The following is an 11,868-nucleotide window of genomic DNA, read 5'->3' as shown; positions in this document are numbered from 1 at the left end:
ATTTCTTTTATCCCTCTTTATATGAAATAACGATTAACGGATCTTAGGGTTAATGGAAATAGGTTAAAAAATTTATATTTCCGCTGCTATACGTTAGCCTATTTTCCTTCAGTGGTATTAGAGCCTGCGTTAAATCCGTTATTTCATATATGAAAATTTAGAAGTTTTTCAATCAGGTTGAATAAATATTTATAGTTAGGTTAATTAACAAAACTGTTTTGATTAATTAGTTCTAAAGATAAATAAGTTTTAATTAATTGTTAATTAAAATAGTTTATGCATATGTTCCTAATTATTTTGGTTGATAATCATTATAACAAAATCTATTAGTTTTATGGTTAGATTGATAAAATCAGTTTAATTTATTCTAAAGATAAAACGGAAAATCTATAATAGTTTTTCCTATTTTCTGAAAATCGTTTTAAAACTGATATATGTATATATTTATAATTATATATTTAAAAAAAATGACAGCAGGCGCGACCCGACTGCTGTCGCGCGGCAGCAACCGCGCGCGGCGCCTGGCCGCCGCTGCCGCAAGGCAGCGGCGGATCAGATGCCTAGGGCTACTGCCAAACGGCAGTAGTCCAACCTCGGGCCCGGCCCCGAGACCCACTTAATTTTAAATCGTTTAAAATTAGTTTTAAATATATATATGTTTCAGAAATTAATAGTTTTCTGTTTTGATTATCGAATGAAAATTTATTTAAAAGTTTGTTTTACCTATTTGTAAATCAAACGTATTAAATGAATTAAAATCAAAATAATTGGGACGTGCATAATTAAAGTTTTGTATAGTTGTATTAATCTAAAAGGTTAATATAGAAGATGCGAAACTGTTAGAAGTAAAATTGGATGAAAGTTAATTTGATGAGTTAATGTGATTAACCTAAATATTACATAAAATACTTATGTAATCAACCAATTAAATTTATTTAATTGAGTCTATGCATGTTTGGAGTTATGGACATATTTGGACCCTCTTTTAGTCTTTTGGTATTTTTGAAATAGGGTATGCGAGTCCTGCCTTTCTACTATCTATTGTAATTTCTCCTCTCATCTAATTCCCTTAAATTCAATTGAAGTTTTCTTTAGTAGAATAGAAATTAATATGTAATTCAAGGCGCCATGGAGAAGACGGAGGACCTAAAGAGAAATATGTAATAGTTAGTATTTCCCTAGGTTTGGCCTTTTATTCCGTCTCTGGCTCGACGGAATAATTTAGATAATATGTCCATAACGCCAATGTATGTGTCTGATGTATGCTAAAGCAAATCAAGACTAAGGTGTCGTTTGATAAAACTGAAAATTAAGTGCTGAAAAAATAAGTACTGAATTTTAAGTGTTGAATATTATAAGTGCCGAAATTATTAAATGATATAAGTGTTTGATAAATATTAAAAATAAGTGTTGAATATTAAAATATTAGTTGATAATGTTTAACTTAAAATTTTAAGTTAAATATTTTGACTTATCAAAATAAGTGATATGTAGCTTAATTGAATAATTTAAGTGGTTAATAAAAAACTATTACCAAACACACTTAAACCAAATAAGTGCTTAATCTAATAATTTAAGTGATTTTTGTTGTTATCAAACAGGGTCTAAGTTAGATTATGAGACCTAAAATAAAATCCCTCATTAAAAGTTAAGTAAATAAGCAAGTTATTAAAATCGGTTGCCCCTCCCTAATATTATAATTCAGCCGGCAGTACTGGGGGCCTTTGGGTTGTTGAGCAAACTCAAGCTCGGGGTCTTACGGTAACACCTGAATTATCGAAAATCATTTTTTCATGAATATGGGGTAATACTTAAATTAGATTATGATAATTGGATGAGCAAACTCATGTTGTCATAAACTAATGGGCAATATGGTTGGGATTAATATGAATAGCATATTAGTTACTAATGTGGTTAGTAACCCAATAACCTAGGAATCACATTAAAGATGTGATTGATTACATGAATCTACCTAACGAATGAGACTAGCTTGTTGAGCAAACTCAAGGCGAAATCTCAGGATTTAGGATCCTAGCTCACTAAAGGATTTGTGAAATTCTTCGAATTAATATGGAGTGCTATTAATTTGGCAAAATAGTGGGAGCAATCTAAAATAAACTAAAAGGCCTATAATTTTAGATTGATATACTTTAAAGCAAATGAATAACATACGTTTACTCTTTCTCACTCTCAGGTTTAATTAATCACTCTTAAAATCATGACCAAAACCAATCTGCAAAACATTCTTACCGATAACAAATTGAACGGTTCAAACTTCACCGACTGGTTTTGTAACCTCAAAATCGTTTTGAAGTTCGATAAGATAGGGTATGTACTTGATACAATGATACCCCCTATCCCAGCTGATGATGCACCCATCGAAGAAATTGATGCTTACCAGAAGCACAAAGAGGGTGACGATCATGCGGGATGCATCATACTTGCATCGATGACACCGGAATTACAAAGGCAACATGAGGAAATGGATGCCTATTCCATCATCATGCACCTTAAGGAGCTATTTGGGAAACAGACTATGTGTGAACGCTACGAGATATCCAAGTTGCTATATCGTTGCAGGATGCAAGAGGGCACATCTGTGATGACACATTGTGTCAAGATTATTGGCTATATTACCAAACTTTCTAGTATTGGATTCGCGATGGATAACGAACTAAGCATAGACTTAATTCTTCAATCCCTCCCAGAGAGTTATTCACAGTTCATCATGAACTATCAGATGAATGACTTGCAAACCTCTCTTGAAGAGCTTGCAAATATGCTCAAGTCAGTTGAGCCCAATATGAAGAAAGACAAGGCAATACCAGCTCTTGTCATAAAGGGGTCAAAGAAGAGGAAGGGGAATTTTCCCAATCCTAAATATCCCAAGAAAGGCAAGGGAGCCATGCCTGCTAGAGCTAAGGGAAAGGAAGTGAAGAACCCAAAGGAGAGTGCCACTTCTGTGGTAAAGACGGGCATTGGAGAAGGAACTGCAAGGAGTACCTAGCCTCCCTCAAGAAGGGAAAAGGCAGTGCTTCAACATCTGGTATGTTTTATATTGAAATAAATACAATTTCATAGTCTGAATCTTGGGTACTTGATACCAGATGCGGATCTCATATTTGTACAAATATGCAGGATCTAAATCGGACTAAGGAATTAAAGAAAGGAAGCATAAACTTGCGAGTAGGAAATGGAGCAAGAGTTGCCGCCCTCGCAATTGGAGATTATGTTTTAAATTTGCCCTCTCGGCTTGTAATAGAATTAAGGAACTGTTTGTACGTTCCAGAAATGTCTCGTAACATTATTTCTATTAGCCGTCTTATTGACGACGATTTTCATATTTCAATAAAAGACAAACATTGCGATTTTTATAGAGATTCGATTTTCTATTTTTCAGGAATATCACAAAATGGGATTTATGTGTTAGATGACAAAATTTCTGTTTTCGCAATTGATACCAAAAGACATAAGCTAGATAATTCAACTTACTTGTGTCATTGTCATTTAGGCCATATAAACAAAAGACGCATGCTTAAGCTACATCAAGATGGGCTTATAAATTCAATTGATCCTGAATCATTGGAAACATGCGAAGCATGTTTAAAAGGTAAAATGACAAAGACACCCTTTAGCAATAAAGGTGAGCGTGTATCAGACACTCTAGGACTTATTCATTCAGATGTATGCGGTCCTATGTCAGTCCAAGCAAGAGGAGGATTCAGATACTTCATAAGCTTCATAGACGACCATACCCGATATGGTTATATCTACTTGATGAGGCACAAGTCCGAAGCTTTTGTGAAATTCAAATGCTTCAAGAATGAAGTAGAAAATCAATTAGGAAAGAAAATAAAGACACTTCGATCCGATCGAGGTGGCGAATATCTTTCAGATGATTTTCTGAATTATCTAACTGAATGTGGGATATGCTCATAATGGACACCTCCCTATACACCACAACACAATGGTGTATCCGAGAGGAGGAACCGTACCCTACTAGATATGGTACGATCCATGATGAGCATAGCATTACTTCCAAAGACATTCTGGGGCTATGCCTTAGAAACCGCCCTCTTCACCCTAAATCGAGTACCAACTAAATCCGCTAGTTCCACACCATATGAATTGTTCGTTGGTAGGAAACCCGTGTTCTCATTCATAAAAGTATGGGGTTGTTCAGCATTTGTCAAACGCATTGCGTCCGACAAACTAGATTCTAAATCTGATAAATGTTTTTTCATTGGATACCCTAAGGAAACTGTGGGATATTACTTCTATCATCCAGATGATCAGAAAGTAATAGTATCCAAGCACGCAACCTTCTTAGAGAAAGAGTTTCTCGAAGACACAGAAAAGGGAAGCATGATTGAACTTGATGAAGTTCATGAACAAGAAACACCAACTAAAACAACAGAAGTGGTTGAGGAACCCGATGCAGTCCCATTAGATGAGACTCAAGTGCCACCCCTTCGTAGATCACAAAGAGTTCGTGAACTCCCTATTAGATATGGTTTTCTAGTGGGAGATGATGATGAGGTTCCCGTGTTGGACACCGAACCCGAAAACTACGAAGAGGCTCTTAAACAGTCCAGATTCTAAAGCATGGCTTGAAACCATGGATTCTAAGATGGATTCCATGTACACCAACCAAGTGTGGACTTTGGTTGATCCAATCGAAGGGATAAAACCCATTGGGTGCAGGTGGATCTTCAAAAAGAAGACTGACATGGATGGAAAGGTTAGCACCTACAAAGCAAGGTTAGTAGCGAAAGGATATCGTCAGAAGCAAGGAATTGATTATGATGAAACTTTCCCTCCTGTGGCTATGTCCAAATCAATCAGAATAATGCTTGCTATTGCCGCTCACTACGATTACGAGATTTGGCAAATGGATGTGAAAACAGCTTTCCTAAACGGAAACCTGCTTGAGGATGTATATATGATGCAACATGAAGGTTTCATATCAAAGGATGCAAACAAGGTTTGCAAACTTCAGAGATCCATTTATGGACTCAAGCAAGCATCTAGAAGCTGGAACAAGCGTTTTGACGAAACCATAAAACAATTTGGTTTCGAACAAAATTGCGAAGAAGCTTGCATTTACAAGAAAGCAAGTGGGAGCTCTGTAGCATTTCTGATATTATATGTGGACGATATATTATTAATGGGAAATGACGTAGCTCTACTACAGTCGGTAAAAGTATGGTTATCTGGTAACTTCTCAATGAAAGACCTCGGTGAAGCAGCTTAAATATTTGGTATAAAGATCTACAGAGATAGATCAAGAAGACTGCTTGGTCTTTCACAGGCTACATACATCGAAAAGGTGCTAAAGCGGTTTAGCATGCTTGAATCGAAACGAGGTAACTTACCCATGATACATGGAGTAAAGTTAAACAATCATCAATGTCCTAAAACCGATGATGATAAGAAGCGCATGGTTGTAGTCCCGTACACCAGCGCAATCGGTTCGATTATGTATGCTATACTATGCACTAGACCTGACATAGCGTTCGCGTTAAGTATAATGAGTCGTCACCAAGGAAATTCGGGAGACGAGCACTAGATTGCCGTAAAAAAAACATTCTTAAGTACTTGAGAAGAACTAAATATATGTTCCTAGTGTACGGAGAAGGGGATCTGAAAATAGAAGGATTTTCAGATGCAAGTCATCTCACAGATGAGAACGATTTTAAATCCCAATCAGGATACCTGTTTATCTTGAATGGGGGCGCAGTCAGCTGGAAGAGTTCCAAGCAAGGAAGCGTAGCTTTCTCTACGACCGAGTCAGAGTATATCGCTGCTCCGAAAGCAGCAAAGGAAGCGGTTTGGATTAGGAAGTTCATTAATGAACTTGGTGTGGTGCCTGACATTGTAAATCCCATTACACTGTACTGGGATAACAATGGAGCCATTGCGCAAGCAAAGGAACCACAGTCTCATAATGCATCCAATCATTACCTAAAGCGATACCACATTGTAAGAGAAATTGTGGCAAGAGGAGATGTGAGAATAGAAAGAGTACCTATAGAGGACAACGTTGCAGATCCGTTGACAAAGCCCTTAACCCAGAAAGTACATGATCGTCATCTAACTTCTACTAGGATAAGTTATAGAAACAATTGGCTTTAGTCCAAGTGGGAGTATGTTAGGGTTTAGTGTCCTATAAACAATTGTTCTAGGATACAAACTTAATGTAAATGAAGTGTTCTTTATATCATTTGTTTTAATGAGATATATGTTTTATAACTATATAAAGGCAATCCCTTTTAAGAACTAAATAAAGTCTAATAAAAGGAAATCCGTAAGTTTGTTTAAAGTGATTATAAAGTGTTCATACAAGCATGAGGTGAGACGAAACTTTATAATAAACTAATAAACTTAAAACTATCCCAAGTCAAGTAATATGTTCAGGATTGACATATCACTGTTGAGACTTGCATGTGACAATATCTTCTGTCCCGACTGAAAGCTGATCTCACAAGCTTCATATATATAGATATCTGGACAGTTACATGCATCCGATGAAAAGAAGTTCATTAGGATTGGGGACCCGACTTGAGATAACAGGATGGGTAGATTCATCCTTGTCACATGTTCATCTCATTGGTATTAATAGGTATAAATAATCCTCAGACTCAAAGGAATGTTAATTGGTCATTTTGAATTACGGAATGTGACGCTTTGATCCTGTTGTAACACGATCCTTAACAGAGATGACTCTAGGGTGTGAACAGCAGACGTTGGGTATCACAGGAAGTAATTGCGGGATAGTTATACATTGGATTGAGCATTTATCACTCCCGATAAATGGGAGATATGTCCATGGATCGTTTGTGGAAGACTTGACTCTAAATCATTGCAAGGTGATGGCTTAAGATTGAAATGCATATTTCTCTTAACCTATCTAATTGGAGTTGACTCGGCCTGTACAAGTAAAACGAACGTCTCGCTATATTTGACTTGACATTATCCATAGTCATAAGATTTAGTTCAAGGATGTAGTTGATAAAGGATCGAATTATATCGTAACTAATACGGAAAGGTCAACGACAGAATCAACATGTCTTCTTATAGCTCTGGGGGAATGATTACGAACTTGCTAATCACATACTTTGTACATCATTCCGTTATGCAAAGATTAAATATAATTCTTTGAAAATTAATTTAATAGTTGCATACGGCTAGAAGCAATAAGAACCTAATGGGTCACACATAAGACTTGGAACCCAAAAGAGAGACAGATGTTAATTAATTGACGGAAGCCCAACTGAGCCCAATAAGGCCCAATTACTAGGGGGGCGATTTATGTATATTAATACATAAATAATTAGTTTGATTTCCTAATTAGATTAGGATTATGAATTAAATTAATTAAAGGATAAATAAATTAGGAGTTTTAATTAGATTATATTACTCCTATTATTATCCAATTAGGTTATTATTATTGTCTTTTATATTTAGATATATTAATAGATAATAATTAAGAATTCTATTCTGAATTAAATTCTTATTCAATAACCTAATTCTATCTAACTAGGGATTAGATACAAGAGATTATAAATACCCCCCTACATGCTATTTTCGATAGACCCTAAGCAATTCAAGAGAGAGAATTTCGACCCCCTTGCTCGAAGACGAGATTTTCTACCGCTTCCTTCCGTTTAATTGATTTTCATCTCTTTCTCTTTATCCTTGATCTTGTGTTGATTAATTAGAGACAATCTACTTTGGTTGTTATAAACGGTTGATTCTAACTTGATCTTCCATTGTTTTGTTTTGTGCTCGGGAACTCGAAGTAAGAGTTGTGGGCACTTCGTTTGCAACGGTAGATAGAACTTCTGAAAGGTATTTCTTTTATCCCTCTTTATATGAAATAACGATTAACAGATCTTGGGGTTAATGGAAATAGGTTAAAATTTTTATATTTCCGCTGCTATACGTTAGCCTATTTTCCTTTAGAACATTCATAGGATAAGCCAGTTTAATCTTTAATCTATTTATGCTTTAATAAGTCTTTTCATACCCAAGTTTGAATATTGTTTAAAGTTTTTCTTTAACGTATCATCTTCATTATCATTCATAGGGCATAACAGTTAATCTGGATCCTTAGTTAGAATTAGTTGTTAAATTACAGTATTAGTATAACACAAACCAATCCAACTTTTTGCCATTAAAATAACGATTAAGTATGGTGATATAGTCAACTGTTGCTATCTATGTCACTTGAATATACATATATAGCATGTTCTGTGTCACTTGAGTACAGTGAAGCATAGTCATATGGTCAACTAAATCTCCATCACTATGTATCATGTCACTTGGCTTGGTATGTTTATGGAAAAGCATTCAACATGGTGTTGTTTATGTGTATTGCTATGAAGCTTATGGTTGATGTTCTGTTTAGGGAACTAGAACTGACTATAAGTATGTGTATGAACATGCTTAGTGCTACTTGTATATAATTTAATCAGTGAAGTATGGTGATATAGTCAGCTGTTGCTATCTGTGTCACATGAATATACATATATAACATGTTCTGTGTCACTTGAGTATAGTGAAGCATAGTCATATGATCAACTAAATCTCTATTACTATGTATTGTGTCACTTGGTATGGTATATGCTTATGGAAAAGCATTCAACATGGTGATGAAGTTATATGGTTCTAACACCACAAGTTTATGACTAAGTTTGTGGTGTTAGAACCATACACTTCATCACCGTGCTCACTTTTTATGAAATGTATAATCCAAGTGGCAGGTACATAGTAAAAGAAATTCAAAACTATGGTTGATGTTCTGTTTAGGAAATGGAACTGTTTGAAGCATGTTGCGGTTTGGTTGAGTATTGTGATTGACCATACTCTTATGCTATGAATGTTCATGCCTACAACATATGGGTTGTGTATAGGAATTTTCATGTACTGAATTCGTTTGTATACAATAGTTAGACATGAGTATGTGATAAACAATGGTTGTGTATGTGTATTGCTATGAAGCTTGCATGTATGAAGCATAGTCACCAAGTGAAGCATAGTCATATGGTCAACTAAATTTCCATCACTATGTATCGTGTCATTTGGCTTGGTATGCTTATGGAAAAGTATTTAACATGGTGATGAAGTTATATGATTCTAACAACACAAGTTTATGACTAAGCTTGTGGTGATAGTATCATACACTTCATCATCATGCTCACTTCATCATGAACTGTACAATCCAAGTGGCAGGTACATAGTAAAGGAGCTTTCAAGTATCATACACTTCATCACCGTGCTCATTTCATCATTATATCGTGTCTACTTTATCTATAGCATGTTCTGTGTCCCTTGTATATATTGTGATTGGCCATACTCTTATGCTATGAATGTTCATTGAGTGAAATAATGATGCAAAGACTGAAATGAGTATGTGTATGAAAGAGACGGTTTCATGCCTACAACATATGGGAAGATATTGCTCTTTTTATTTGCAAGGATAGTAAGAGTGCTGAAGTATATGGAAGAGATGGTTTCATGCCTACAACATATGGGAAGATTTCTTTAACTTGTTGAGTACATACATTGTTATGTTGGTTGCATGTATGATGTTGTTGTATGCCTTAGTCAGACATGAGTATGTGATAAAAGGTTGTGTATAGTAATTGCCATGAACTGAATTCGTTTGTATACAATAGTCAGACATGAGTATGTGATAAACAATGGTTGTGTATATGTATTGCTATGAAGCTTATGGTTGATGTTCTGTTTAGGGAGCTAGAACTGACTATGAGTATGTTTATGAACTTGTTGCTATCTGTGTCACTTGAATATATATAAAGCATGTTCTATATCAATTTAGGAATAGACATGTATACACGAATAAGTTGTGTACTTGTTATATAGCATGTTCTGTGTCACTTGAATATTCATATGTCTACTTGAATAAGTTGTCTACTTTGTGTTACAAAAAAAAGGATAGTGTGCAAGGGGGGCATGATGATGTGATGTGCGAATAGCGTACAAGAAGGGGCGTGATGTGTGAATAGCAACAAAGGAGATTTGGATGCTAAACAAACACTAGAGCTGGATGGAGTGGAATACTGGAGACGCATGGAGCCAACATTGAAGATCATATTGATTCCCAAGTAGATTTGTAACCAGTAATCATTTTGTTCTTCAAGTTTGGCTCTATACCTATCCAGTAGTCCACACCATCCAGTTCAGTGTTTGTTTAGCATCCAAATCTCCTTGCTATTATCACATCACGCCCCCCCCCCCTTGTACGCTATTCGCACGTCACATCATCATGCCCCCTTATTTGCTATTCACACATCATCATGCCCCTCATGCATGATCATGAGTCCATCTCCTGGAAGTTGCTACATAACCTGCCATGTTGCTGATGTATTGCTCAGCAATTCGCTCTCAGCCAGGAAAAGGCCCCTCAATGAAGGGCTCTATCAGCATTCCATAAATGTGCCACATCAGCTAGAAAATGCATAGATAAATTAGACCCCAAACATGCATAGATAAATTAGACACCAAACATAGGCAAATGCATAGATTTATAGTATCATCTTACCGTGACAATACGATAGGAAGGGCGATCAAGTAGCTGGGGCATAGATACATGCCCCAAAGGACTGGTATTAGGATGATAAATTTTGGTCCTGAATATAAGCTGAGAATAATAGTAATGTCATGAGTGTATATGCATATATATGAACTAATTACTATGTGTTAATAAGTTTATATTCTTACAGCTGGAGGTGTGGAGGGGAAATCGAAAGGGAAGTCCATATTGACTATGAATACACCTCCTACATAAGGGGTGTTTGGAGGGCCCTTCATCACAACAGACCATTGCCGATGGTGAGGACCTGCATATATAGCAGCAAGTGCACATGAGTTAGCAGAAATAGAGAATGAAGAACAATGCACAACTGGGTGAGTAAGATACATATACTTGTAATATTGAGAAGCCACTTGGGTGACTCGTGTCGGAGTAGGGAAAACTGCGACTCAACATGAAAATGGAGGTCCCTCATACGTTTATCCATGATCGATATAACTAGAGTAAGTATACTGTTGGGTTGTGGACTCTTGAGAATTGGTAAAAGCTTCATATTTATATTGTGGGTGGGTAAGTGAAAGGTCTAGGAAGGGGAAAAGCGTAAATGAGAGTTATTAGGTCTTTCTGTATATGGTACATAATTAATGAGTATCATTTGGTTTTGCAAATATCAAGACTTGGGGATTCTAGGCCTAATAATTGTAGGAAAAATAGGCTAACGTATAGCAGCGGAAATATAAAAATTTTAACCTATTTCCATAAACCACAAGATCTGTTAATCGTTATTTCATATAAAGAGGGATAAAAGAAATACCTTTCTGAAGTTCTATCTACCGTTGCAAACGAAGTGCCCACAACTCTTACTTCGAGTTCCCGAGCACAGAACAAAACAAATATAAGATCAAGTTAGAATCAACCGTTGAATAGCAACCAAAATAGATTGCCTCTAATTAATCAACACAAGATCAAGGATAAAGAGAGAAAGATGAAAATCAATTGAACGGAAGGAAGCGGTGAAATCTCGTCCTCGGTTAAGGGGGGTCGAATTCTCTCTCCTGGAATTCAATAGTGGATTTCGAAAATCCCTAGTAGGGGGGTATTTATAATCTCTTGTATCTAAACCCTAGTTAGATAGAATTATGTTTCTTGAATAAGAATTCAATTCGGAATAGAATTCTTAAATATTATCTATTAATATATCTAAATATAAAAGATAATAATCAATAACCTTATTGGATAATAATAGGAGTAATATAATCTAATTAAAACTCCTAACTTATCTATCCTTTAATTAATTTAATTCATAATCC

Source organism: Euphorbia lathyris, chromosome 5 (genome assembly GCF_963576675.1).
Source record: "Euphorbia lathyris chromosome 5, ddEupLath1.1, whole genome shotgun sequence".
NCBI classification, from domain to species: Eukaryota; Viridiplantae; Streptophyta; class Magnoliopsida; order Malpighiales; family Euphorbiaceae; genus Euphorbia; species Euphorbia lathyris.
Note: the sequence above shows the minus strand (reverse complement) of the source record.